Source organism: Mirounga angustirostris, unplaced genomic scaffold (assembly GCF_029215605.1).
Source record: "Mirounga angustirostris isolate CCGP_5_RB_7025 unplaced genomic scaffold, mMirAng1.0.hap1 SCAF_3, whole genome shotgun sequence".
Lineage (NCBI taxonomy): Eukaryota > Metazoa > Chordata > Mammalia > Carnivora > Phocidae > Mirounga > Mirounga angustirostris.
In genome coordinates, this window is record NW_026991711.1 from 79,898,395 (window position 1) to 79,912,510 (window position 14,116).

Consider the following 14,116-nt stretch of genomic DNA (forward strand, 5'->3'; position numbering starts at 1 on the left):
GCCAAGAAAGCAGATCTTAAAAGTTTTCATCACAAGAAAAAAAATTTTGTAACTATGTAAGGTGATAGATATTAACTAGACTTATTGTGATGATTTTGCAATGCATAAAAATATCGAATCATTATGTTGTACACCTGAAACTAATACTAATAGTATATGTCAATTATACCTCAATTTTTAAGAATTAAAATAAATAAACAGTATTGCTGATCTACTTTTCATAAATTGAAGATTGAGGTCTTTCTCTGATTACATAAGCAATGTGTAATCTTTGAAAATCAATAAAAAGGAAAAAAACAAAAATCACCCATAGATGATAGAGGGAACATACCTAAATATCATAAAAGCCATATGCGAAAAACCCAAAGCGAGTATCATCCTCAATGGGGAAAAATGAGATCTTTACCCCAAAGGTTGAAAACACAACAGGGATGTCCACTCTCACCACTGTTGTTCAACACAGTACAGCAATCAGACAACAAAAAGAAGTAAAAGGCATCCAAATCAGCAAAGAAGAAATCAAGCTTTCACTCTTCTCAGATGACATGATATTCTATGTTGAAAACCCAAAAGATTCCACCCCAAAATTGCTAGAACTCATACAGCGATTCAGCAAAGTGGCAGGATATAAAATCAATGCACAGAAGTCAGCTGCATTTCTATACACTAACAATGAGACACAAGAAAGAGAAAGCAAGGAATTGATCCCACTTATAATCACACCAAAACCCATAAGATACCTAGGAATAAACCTAACCAAAGAGGTAGAAGATCTGTATTCTGAAAACTTTCGTAAGAACACTTATGAAAGAAATTGAGGAAGACACAGAGAAATGGAAAAACATTCCATGCTCATGGACTGGAAGAAAAATATTGTTAAAATGTCTATGCTACCCAAAGCAATCTACACATTCAATGCAATCCCTATCAAAATACCATCAACGTTTTTCACAGAGCTGGAACAAGCAATCCTAAAATTTGTACGGAAACAGAAAAGACCCCAAATTGCCAGAGGAATGTTGAAAAAGAAAACCAAAGCTGGGAGCATCACAATTCCGGAAATCACTGTATTACAAAGCTGTAATCATCAAGACGGTGGAATAGAATAGAGAACCCAGAAATGGACCCTTAACTCTATGGTCAACTAATCTTTGACAAAGCAGGAAAGAATATCCAATAGAAAAAAACAGTCTCAGGGCACCTGGGTGGCTCAGTCATTAAGCATCTGCCTTTGGCTCAGGGCATGGTCCCAGGGTCCTGGGATGGAGCCCCACATCGGGCTCCCTGCTCTGCAGGAAGCCTGCTTCTCCCTCTCCCACTCCCCCTGCATGTGTTCCCTCTCTCGCTGTGTCTCTCTGTCAAATAAATATCTTTAAAATCTTTAAAAGGAAAAAAGAAAAAGAGTCTCTTCAACAAATGGTGTTGGGAAAACTGGACAGCCACATGCAGAAGAATGAAACTGGACCATTTTCTTACATCATACACAAAAATAAACACAAATGGATGAAAGACCTAAATGTGAGATAGGAATCCATCAAAATCCTGAAGGAGAACACAGACAGCAACGTCTTTGACCTCAGGTGCAGAAACTTCTTACTAGAAAGGTCTCCAGAGACAAAGGAAACAAAAGCAAAAATGAACTATTGGGACTTCATCAAGATAGGAAACAATCAACAAAACTAAAAGACAACCTACAGAATGGGAGAATATATTTGCAAATGTCTTATCAGATAAAGGGCTAGTATCCAAAATCTATAACGAATTTACCAAACTCAACACCCAAAAAACAAATAATCCAATCAAGAAATGGGCAGAATACACGAACAGACATTTCTCCAAAGAAGACATACAAATAGCCAACAGACACATGAAAAAATGCTCAACATCACTCATCATCAGGGAAATACAAATCAAAACCACAATGAGATACCACCTCACATCAGTCAGAATGGCTGAAATTAACAACTCAGGAAACAACAGATGTTGGCAAGGATGCAGAGAAAAGGGAACCCTCTTACATTGTTGGTGGGAATGCAAACTGGTGCAGCCACTCTGGGAAACAGTATGAAGGTTCCTCAAGAAGTTAAAATAGAATTACCCTATGACCAGCAACTGCTTACTAGGTATTTACCCAAAGGATACAAACATAGTGATTTAAAGGGGGCACCTGCACCCCAATGTTTATAGCAGCAATGTCCACAATAGCCAAACTATGGAAAGAGCCCAGATGTCCATTGACAAGATGAATGGATCAAGAAGATGTGGTGTGTATGTGTGTACACACACACACACACACACACTGGAATATTACTCAGCCATCAAATGAATGAAATCTTGCCATCTGCAATGACATGAGGGAACTAGAGGGTATTTTGCTAAGTGAAGTAAGTCAGTCAGAGAAAGACAATTATCATGCAATTTCACTCATATGCAGAATTTTACAGATGAACATAGGGGAAGGGAGGGAAAAATAAAATAAGACAAAATCAGAGAGGGAGACAAAGCATAAGAGACTATGAACTATAGGAAACAAACTGAGGGTTGCTGGGAGGGGATGGGATTACTGGGTGATGGGCATTAAGGACGGCACTTGATATAACGAGCACTGGGTGTTATATGCAACTGATGAATCACTAAACTCTACCTCTGAAACTAATAATACACTACATGTTAATTGATTTTAAATAAAATTTAAAAAACAAAAATATTTTAAAAATCACCCATGGGGCGCCTGGGTGGCTCAGTCGTTAAGCGTCTGCCTTCGGCTCAGGTCATGGGATCAAGCCCCGCATCGGGCTCCCTGCTCAGCGGGAGGCCTGCTTCTCCCTCTCCCACTCCCCCTGCTTGTGTTCCCTCTCTCGCTATGTCTCTCTCTGTCAAATAAATAAATTCTTTAAAAAAATAAATAAAAATCACCCATAGATATTGATAATAATTTCATCTATTTCCTTCACCCTTTATATTTACAAACGTAACTATAAATATGTATTTTACATCTATTGTTTAAAACACTAGTATAATACTTTGTTTTTTTCACTTAGATATGGAACACCTCTTAATGTTTTAGTATTTTTTTTAATTTTTTTTTTTTAAGATTTTATTTATTTGCGAGAGAGAGAATGAGAGACAGAGAGCATGAGAGGGAGGAGGGTCAGAGGGAGAAGCAGACTCCCTGCTGAGCAGGGAGCCTGATGTGGGACTCGATCCTGGGACTCCAGGATCACGACCTGAGCCGAAGGCAGTCGCTTAACCGACTGAGCCACCCAGGCGCCCATGTTTTAGTATTTTTCAAAAACGTGATTTTTACTGATGGTTCTAAATACAATAAAAAACACAACAAAACTATCCCTTTGGAAACCAAAGGTTGTTTTGTTTCTGATTTTTGTTTTCATAAGCAAAGCTGTTACCTACTAGTGCAACTTTGATCAGATCTCTAGAATAAATTCCCCAAAGAGAGATCAATGGGATCAAATAATAAAGCCACCTAAACAGTGTTAAAACACACTGCCAGAAAACACACTTCCAGAAAAGATGCTCTAATTTACATTTTCACCAAATAAAAGACCTCATCTCTGTATATCAGAGGTCAGCGAACTGTAGCAGGGCCTGCCAACCATTTTGGTTTGGTCATCCTGGGAGCTAAGAATGGGTTTTAGGGTGCCTGGGTGGCTCAGTTGGTTAAGCGACTGCCTTTGGCTCAGGTCATGATCCTGGAGTCCCAGGATCGAGTCCCGCATCGGGCTCCCTGCTCGGCAGGGAGTCTGCTTCTCCCTCTGACCCTCCCCCCTCTCCTGCTCTCTCTCTCTCAAATAAATAAATAAAATCTTAAAAAAAAAAAAAAGTGGGTTTTACATTTTTAAATAGTTGAAAACAAATCAAAAGAATTACATTTGTATCAAGCGTTTTATAATCTGTCATGCATGGACTAAATCTTGGCATTTATTAGCTCATTTAATCTTTACAACAACCCTGTAAAGTACTATTACTCATTTTATAGAGAAGGAAACTGAAGCTTCTAGATAAAGTAACTAGTAAAAATTATACAGCTGAAGAGTAATTCAGCTGAAATTAAAACCCAAGGGCACTTAACGCGCTTCTGCATATTATCCAACACTGTAAGGACGGTGTGTAAAATGTCAAAGGTGGATGCAGGTTAACACATTCTAGTGCACAGCATGGAGCCTACCTAAAAAGCATGTGCATATACTCTTAGCTGATATAAGCACTGTCCCCTCACCTTGTTATGTAACTGAACCATGAAACTGTATCAATTTAGACTTAGTTATTATTTTAAAATCATGAGATTTTGGGGCACCTGGGTGGCTCAGTTGTTAAGCATCTGCCTTCGGCTCAGGTCATGACCCCAGGGTCCTGGGATGGAGCCCCACATCGGGCTCCCTGCTCCGCAGGAAGCCTGCTTCTCCCTCTCACACTCCCTCTGTTATGTTCCGTCTCTGGCTGTGTCTCTGTCAAATAAATAAATAAAATCTTTAAAAAAAAAAAAATCATGAGATTTTCAGGATTATCTTTTCAAAGTTAATCTAAATCTACTCTTTTCCCATTATTTCTTAGTTTCCAATCCTACTAGATGCTGATGTTGGTCTTTCTATAGGTAACAAGAATGATTGAAAGGCAGTATAGGCATGTTGAAGGGTAAATGGGGAGGGAGCAGCACTTGGCTTTGGTTTGGAAAGCTTATTGCCTCAGTGGTTGTATGAATAAAATCAGGTAGGTGTTAAGTGTAAGCTAGTATGGTGCTCTGCAGTACAGGTGGAAAACTATTTCATATATTCCTGCTTCTCAGTCAGATTGGGTATTGAGCAAAAAAAATAAACTAGAAATTTGGAGAAGCAAAAATTTGGAATATATACGATTAAGATTTGATCGCCATAAAACATTAAAAAGAAAAATTCTTGGGCACCTGGGTGGCTCAGTTGGTTAAGCGACTGCCTTCGGCTCAGGTCATGATCCTGGAGTCCTGGGATCGAGTCCCGCATCGGGCTCCCTGCTCAGCGGGGAGTCTGCTTCTCCCTCTGACCCTCTCCCCTCCCATTGCGCTCTCTCTCTCTTTCTCTCACTCTCTCTCTCAAATAAATAAAATCTTTAAAAAAAAAAAAAAAAGAAAAACTCTTGTGAGTGAGAAAATGGGCAAAAGACAATAGGTAATTTTAAAATTTTATTGTAGTTTTATATATGTTTTTTGGTATATGTATCTTAAAATTTGCCATTTTAACTATTTTTAAGGGTAAATTCAGAGAGACAGAAATGGCATTAAGTACATTCACATAGACAACGAGTTATCATGACTGTCCACCTCTAGAACTTTTTCATCTTTCCAAAATGAAACTGTCCTATTAAACAGTAATTCCCCTTCCCCTGAGCCCCTGGTATCCATCATTCTACTTTCTGTCTCTGTGAATTTACTTATTCTAGGTACTTCATGTAAGTGGAATCATGCAATATATGTTCTTCTGCTTCTGGCTTATTTCACCTACCATAATGTTTTCAGGGATTCATGTTATAGAATGTGTCAGAATTTCCTTCCCTTTTAAGAATGAGTAATATTTCATTATATATATATATATATACACACACCACATTTTGTTTATTCATTCACCTGTTGATAGACACTTGGTTGTTTTCCATTTATTGGCTACTGTGAACAATGCTCTACTGGACATGGTTGAACAAATACCTGTCTGAGTTCCTGTTTTCAGTTCTTTTGGGTATATACCAAGGAGCAGAATTGCTGAGCCATGAGGTAATTCTGTTTAACTTTTTGAAGAACAGCCAAACTATTTTCCACAGTAGCTTTACCATTCATTTTACATTCTCACCACCAGTGTAAGAAGGATCTAATCTCTCCACATTCTCACAAACACTTGTTTTCTATGTTTTTGTTTATTATAGTCCATCTAGTAACTGGTGTAAGGTAGTATCTCATGGTTTGTTTTTTTTTAAAGATTTTATTTATTCATAAATAGACACAGATACAGAGAGAGAGAGCGAGCATGAGCAGGGAGAGAGGCAGAGGGAGAGGGAGAAGCAGGCTCCCCCCTGAGCAGGGAGCCCGATGCGATGCGGGGCTCCATCCCAGGATGCTGGGATCATGACCTGAGCTGAAGGCAGACGCTTAACCATCTGAGCCACCCCGGCGCCCCCATCTCATGGTTTTGATGTGCATTTCCCTAAGGACTAAGGATGTTCAGCACCTTTTCATACGCTTATTGGCCATTTGTGTATCTGTAGAGAAATGTTTAATCAAATCCTTTGCCCATTTTTAAGTAGGTTGTCTTGTTTTTTGTTTGTTTTTTAAATTTTTGTGTTGTTTTTGAATTATAGGGGTTGTTTATATATTATGGATATTGATCTCTTGTCAGATTTGCAAATATTTTCTTCAGTTCTGTGGGTTGCCTTTTCACTATGTTGATACTGTTCTTTGATACACAAAAAGTTTTTAATTTTGATGAAGTCCTTTTACCTATTTTTTCTTTTGTTTGTGTTTTTGGAGTTATATCCAAGATTGCATTGTCAAATCCAAGGTCCTGAATATTTACACCTATGTTTCCTTCTAAGAATTTTATGGTTTTACCTCTTAAATTTAGGTCTTTCATTCATTTTGAGTTAATTTTTGTATAAGGTGTGAGGTAGGGTCCAGCTTTCCTTTTTTGCATATGGAAATCCAGCTGTTTCAGCACACTTTGTTTTCCTATTGATTGGACTTGATACCCATTATGAAAAATCAATAGGCCATAGATGTATGGGTTCATTTTTGGATTTTCTATGTCTGTCCTTATGCTAGTACCATACTGTTTTGATCACTGAATATTTGTAGTAAGTTTGCAAGTCTTTTACCTTGTCGGCTAAATTTATTCCTAAGTATTTTATTCTTTTTAAAAAATTATTTATTTATTTATTTATTTGAGAGAGAGAGAGCAAGAGTAAGAAGACTAGACAGAGGGAGAGGGAGAAGCAGACTCCCCACTGAGCAGGAAGCCTGACGCGGGGCTCGATCCCAGGACTCTGGGATCGTGACCTGAGCTGAAGGCAGACGCTTAACCGACGGAGCCACCCAGGGGCCCCTTAGTATTTTATTCTTTTAGGGGCGCCTGGGTGGCTCCGTCAGTTGAGCATTTGCTTTCAGCATGGGTCATGATCTCAGGGTCCTGGGATCGAGCCCTGCATCAGGCTCCCCACTCAGCAGCCAGTCTCCTTCTCCCTCTCCCTCTGTGATCTCTCTTGCTCTCACTCTCTCTCAGATGAATAAAATCTTTAAAGAAAAAAAAGTATTTTATTCTTTTAGATGCTGTTATAAATGGAATTGTTTTCTTTTTTTTTTTTAAGATTTATTTATTTGAGAGTGTGTGCATGCATGTGTTGGGGAAGGGGAAGAGGGAGAGAATCTTCAAGCAGACTCACCACTGAGTCCTGAGCCCAACACGGGGGCTCAATCCCACGACCCCCATGAGATCATGAGCTGAGCCGAAACCAAGAGTTGGGACACTTAGCTCACTGAGCCACCCAGGCGCCCTGGAATTGTTTTCTTAATTTCCTTTTTGGGAGGAGCTTAGGAAGATGGTGGAGTAGGAGGACCCTGAGTTCACCCTGTCCCATGTTTACAACTAGATATCATCCACATCCAAGACAATAAACTGGAGAGTGATCTGAAGACTGGCAGAACAAACTCCACAACTAAATATAAAGAAGCTGCATCTGGGGGCGCCTGGGTGGCTCAGTCGTTAAGCGTCTGCCTTCGGCTCAGGTCATGATCCCAGGGTCCTGGGATCGAGCCCTGCATCGGGCTCCCTGCTCAGCAGGAAGCCTGCTTCTCCCTCTCCCACTCTCTCCCTGCTTGTGTTCCCTCTCTCGCTGTGTCTCTCTCTGTCAAATAAATAAATAAAATCTTTAAAAAAAAAAAAAAAGCTGCATCTGAAAGGTCTGAAAGGTCAGAAAGGTGGAGAGAGGCTGCCTGCAGGAGTGAGGGAGCAGTGTGTGAGAATAGGGCAGAAAAACAAGTCCTTGCACCAGGGACCTCACATGGGGAAGACTAATCCCCTTAATGTTTGGAGGAGCTGAATTCTGTGAACTTGTAACACCAGAGGGGGTTAGAGCCTGGAGCTTTAAAAGTCAGCTGACTTCAGTGTTACACTGGCCACCAGGGTGAGTGATAGCTGGGTCGATGTCCTTAAAGAGACAGGAGCACGAGGACAGGCAATATAAAAACAGCAGTTTATAGAATACCAGGGGCAGGCAGGGGTGCCTGAGTGGCTCAGCTGGTTATGATACTAGGGTCCTGGGATTGAGCCCCATGTCGGGTTCCCTGTTCATCAGGGTGCCTGCTTCTCCCTCTCCCTCTGCACTTCCCCTGCTTGTGCTCTCTCTCAAATAAATAAATAAAATCTAAAAAAAAAAAAAAAAAAAGAACACCAGGAGCAAACGGGAGACAGATCTGTTCATACTGATTTCAGACCATGTTGGAGGACTTCTTTGAAAACAAAGAAAATCATGGGTGCCATTTTCTTCCCCCGCCCGCCAGCATAAATACAGAGCCACGTGCAGGAAGAGGAGCTGCACAGACACTTGCTACCTGACCTGCTAGCAGTATGCTATGCCCATGAGTTCTCCTCAGGACTTGCCCACTCCAAGCCTGCTAGCCTTGGGCTCAGGGAGTTATTAAAGGCATGCGTACCCCGCCCACACACTCAGTGCATTGCACCCAGCCACACACCCCCACCCACCATCGTGTGCTGGGGCCCAGCCATACCCAGCCATTCTCATGCACCATGCCCAGCCTTGTACCCCCTGCCACCCCACTGCACAGCCCCCAGCTACCACAGCACTTCAGGGGATCCAGCATAGGACTACTGACCCAACCCAAATTTTGGTAACAACACCAGCCCACTCCCAAGTTCCCTGATGTGCACGCCCCTTCAGAGCTGGCCTACCTGGGTCCCACTAATACCACAGAGAGGAAGCACAGCCCACAACAGGCAAGGTGTCAGTGCAAACGACTACACTGAAAGGAAAAGTGACTCAGACACAATAGCAAGGTATAAGCAACACACATAGGATACTCTGCTCCAAGTGCCAGGTTCTGGTGAACAGGGGACACTGCACTGCAAGGGCACAACAGGACCTCCTCTTCATAAAGTCTCTACTTTCAAGAGCAGAAGACATAGCTGACTTTCTTAACAGAAACAGAGACAGACAAAATGAGACAGAGAAATTTATCCCAAATGAAAGAACAGGACAAGGCCACAGCCAGAGATCTAAGTGAAACATATATAAGTAACATGCCTGATAGAGAATTTAAAGGAATAATCATAAGGATACTCACTAGACTTGAGAAAAGAGTGGAAAACATGAGTGATACCCTTAACACAGAGATAAGGAATAACATAGCAGAGATAAAGGGCTCAACAAACCAAATGAGAAACATGCTTGATGGAATGAATAGCAGGATGGAAGAAGCAGAGAAATTAATTAGTAACCTAGAAGACAGAGTAATGGGAAGTAATCAAGCTGAACAAAAGAGAAAAACAATTACACAAAACAAGAATAGACTTTGGGAACTTAGGGACTCTATTAATCAACATTTGTATTATAGGAGTCCCAGAAGAAGAGAGAGAAAAGGGGGCAGAAAATTTATTTAATGAAATAGTATCTGGAAACTTCCCTAATTTGGGGAAGGAAACCAATATCCAGAACCAGGAGGCACAGAGAACTCCAATCAAAATCAACAAAGCAGATGCACACCAAGACATATTGTAATTAAATTTGCAAAATATAGTGATAAAGAAAAAATTGTAAAAGCAGCAAAACAAAAGAAGGTGGTAACTTACACGGGAAAGCCCAGATGGTTAACAGGAGATTTTTCAGCAGAAACTTGGCAAGCCAGAAAGAAGTGGCATGATATTTTCAGTGTGCTGAATGGGAAAAATCTGCAGCCAAGAATACTCTATCCAGCAAGCCAGCAAGGCTATCATCATTCAGAGTAGAAGGAGAGATAAAGAGTTTCCCAGAGAAAACAAAAAAGAGTTTCCCAGACCCTTAAATCAGCCCTGCAAGAAATATAAAAGGGGACTCTTGGAGTAGAAAGGAGAGACCAAAAGTGACAGTATAAAGGTATGAAATATAAAAGCAGTAAAAATGAATACTTCTGTAAAAATTCAGTCAGGGAACTCACACACACACAAAGGATATAAAATATACCTAACATATACCTAAAAACATGGAGAGGGGAGGAGAAAAGAATGGGTTCAAACTTAAACAACCATCAACTTAATACAGACTGCCATATGCGGAAGAGGCTATATATAAACCAAATGGCAAGTTAAAAATAGAACTATCTTATGATCTAGCAATCACACTACAGGGTATTTACCCAAGGAATACAAGAACACTAATTCAAAAAGATGCATGCACCCCAATGTTTACAGCCTGTTGTGTCCATCGATTGATGAACGGATAAAGAAGATGTGACATATATATGCAATGGCATATTATTCAGCCATAGAGAGAATGAAATCTTGCCATTTGTGATGACACAGATGGAGCCAGAGAGAATAATGTTCAGCAAAATAAATCAGAGAAGACAAATACCGTATGATTTCACTCATATGTGGAATTTAACAAAGAAAACAAACAAGCAAAGGGAAAAAAAATAAGAGAGAGAGATTGAGACAAATAAAAAAACAGACTATTAATTATAGAGAACAAACTGATGGTTACCAGAGGGGAGGAAGGTGGGGGGATGGGCTAAATAGGTGATGGGCATTAAAGAATGCACTTGTCATGAGCACAGTGTGGTGTATGGAAGTATTGAATAACTATATTACACCTGAAACAATATTAGACTATATGTCAACTAACTGAATTAAAATTAAAACTGGAGGGGGAAAAAAATTCCTTTTTGGATTGTGCATTACATGTGTATGGAAATATAACCTTTTATTATGTTATTCTTGTACCCTTCAAGTTTGCTGAATTCATTTATTACATCTAGTAATTTTCTTGTGATTCTTTGGGATTTTCTATATAGAGAATCATGTCATCTGTGCATATAGTTTTACTTCTTCCTTTATCTAACTGCTCTGGCTAGAACTTACAGTACAGTACAGTGTTGAATAGCAGTGGTGAAAGTGGGCACATTACATAATTTTTTAAAGAAAAAGTGTGAATGGCTTAATAATTCTGTAAGTGGTTACAGAGCCAAAGTCAGCAGACTTTGGTAAATTGCCATAGTAAATATTTTATACTTTGTCGACTGAAAGGCAAAATTAGGTTTTAAAATTCATGTTCATGGAGGAGACATGACCTCATTCTCCTGAAAATCCTTCCTCTCTCAAAGACAGTGATCTTCCCTCTTCCCCAACTCGGGGCCTGAACTCATGACCCTGAGATCGAGACCCGAGCTGAAATCCAGAGTCGGATGTTTAACTGACTGAGCCACCCAGGCTTTAGTGTTGCTTTAAAATTGACAGGGGCACCTGAGTGGCTCAGTCAGTTAAGCATCTGCCTTTGGCTCAGGTCATGATCTCAGGGTCCTGGGATTGAGTCCTCCATCGGGCTCCCTGCTCAGCAGGGAGTCTGCTTCTCCCTCTCCCTCTGTACTCTCTCTCGCTCTCTCTCAAGTAAATAAATAAATCTTTTAAAAAATAAATGTACATAAATAAAATTTTTATTTATTTTATATATTTTATGATAAAACTAAACTCAAGTGTCAAGGAATGCATCCTTAGGTGGAAAAATTACAAAGAAAAGCAAGAAAGCTATTACCATATAATAATTCAGGACAGTGATTTTGGGGGATGGAAGAGGATACTGATGGGACAGGGGATTCAAAAGAGGTTTCTAGGGCTGGCAGTCTAATATTTCCTGACTTGGGTGGAGGTTACACAGGTGTTGGTGTTGTAATAATTTACTAAGTTGTATAATTAAAATATTTATTTGTACACTAAAAAAATCAAATTCCCATAAATATTAACAAGTGCCAGCTTTTTATTATGTAAAAATGACTCCAATTCAAAATTGAAGCCAAAACCCCAAGATCTGTCAGATTCATTTAATTGTTACAAAAAATTACATTTAGCAATAAACCAAAAGAAAGAACATGGCTAATATATAAATTTAGAATTAATGCTATTCCTGCAAGTCAACACTCATCATAATGACTGTCTTAGTCAATAACAGAATACCACAGTCTGGCGGCTTATGAACAACAGACCTTAAGACTATAAGGAGGCCAAACAAACTCTATCAGGACCCTTATGTTTTCCAACTGGCTGGCTCACTCAGCTGTACTTAAAAAGTAACCGATGCAGTCCTGTTCTGCTGAGCTAATACTTTTCATCTTATAAGTCACTCATTCTCAAGAGCCCCTAAAAATACAAGGCCCTGAGAACTAGAATTTTCACCCAACTTTACATCACTAAAGTGATATAAATAACCCTCCTTTACTGCCTTAAACACTTAAGCTTCTTAGTTTCATCCGCTTTTGACTAGAATATGAGACTTTGGGTACAGTGCCTACAATTCTTTGGGACCAGGAATATTAAATATTGTATGAATTTAACTACATTGGAATTAAAATGAATTTAAAAAAAGAAAAAAAAAAGTATACCAATAGGTGAATCACCTTAATTCTAAAGATATTACTCCCCTAACCAAATATTTTTCTAAATATTTTCTATGTGCCAAACACTGTGCTAAATGCAGGGGATACAAAACAGTCCAAGATTGGCTCTACTCTCATCTCAAGGCGCTTTTGTAATATATTTGGGAAAATTACACCAAATAAAGTTCTTATCTTTACTGTATTGCAACTAATAATAATATTAATGGCATTGGATTTCAATTATTTATTCCCAACAGACAGACTCTTCAGTGTCAGCAACTGTGTATGCTACAATTCATCTCTATATCCTCAGGACCTAACACGGCACCTAGCACACAGCATGTGATAAAAAAAAAAAAAAGTTTGTTAAATAGAAAAAATTAACACAAGGTAGCACATGACAAACAGAAAACAACAGACAATAAAAAGAATACAGAGACCCAACCACCATGTGAGACCTTACCTACTGAAATAAACTGTTTCCCTGTCCATCCTTCCACCCACTCTCCTTCACCCCAGCCTGCAGTCATTGATTCATTCACTCATTTAATAATCTGATATACACAAAGCGCTTACTGCATACTAAGCACTGGATTGAGTACCAGTGATACAAAAATTAATAAAAATCATATTCCCTTTATTAAAGGAACCTATAACCTAGCAGGAGAGACAAACATATAAAGAATAATGCTTTAAGTGCTGAAACAGAGGTCTGAACAAAGTGTTACAACGGCGTAGTTGAAGAAGCACCTCACCCTGCAGGGATCAGGGTCAAAAAAGGATTTCACTGAGAAACTGACCCTCAGTAACACCTTAAAGACTTGAGAAGGAGGAGAGAGAACAGTAAGCGCCAAGGCAATAGTGTGATGAAGAATTTCAAGTGTTACTGTGTGGTTACAATCACACAGTAAACAAGGAGAGGGAAGATAACGGTCAGGTTTTGAAAACCTTTAAATCCCACCCTCTTGGGCGAGGTCCTGAGGGCGAAGAGGAATGCCAAAAGATTTTAAACCAGAAAATTGATCATGGTTTTGGAAAACACTGAAAGGATGGCGTGGGCACTGGACTATGAAGAGAAGCACGATTTCAGAGTCACTCCTTTCCAGCACAAAGCAGTGGCCCCAATCAGGTACCTAAACATTGATGACCATGACATATCCTTCACCAACTGTCTGCACCCTTGACACTCACACACCGCAACCTAAACTGCTTCATCTCTCCGGGCCACACAACCCTTTCAAACTTCTTGGAAACGTACCCTCACAGCCACAGCCAAAAGTCCGTTCAGGAATGTCAATGCACTGCTCCCATGATTCGCACGCTTGCGTCGGCTCTGGCTGTCACGTTCCTTTCCCCCCGCCTACGTCGTGTGTCTGCACAAGCTGGTCTTTTCCAGCTCGTGAAATCTGGGAGGGCTTTGCGTCTTCGCGCCGCAACCCTCCACAGAAGTCCCATCACTCCCCGCTTCTCCACTTCAAGCCCTGCAGGCCCAGCCTCGCC

General features: G+C 40.0%; 1 protein-coding gene across 2 annotated transcripts in view; it reads right to left on the reverse strand.

Moving 5' to 3' along the window:
* The window catches only part of MPHOSPH8 (M-phase phosphoprotein 8), a 53,063-nt gene that overhangs the window by 38,610 nt on the left and 337 nt on the right, over positions 1 to 14,116 (reverse strand). The gene's annotated exons all lie outside the window — the stretch shown is intronic.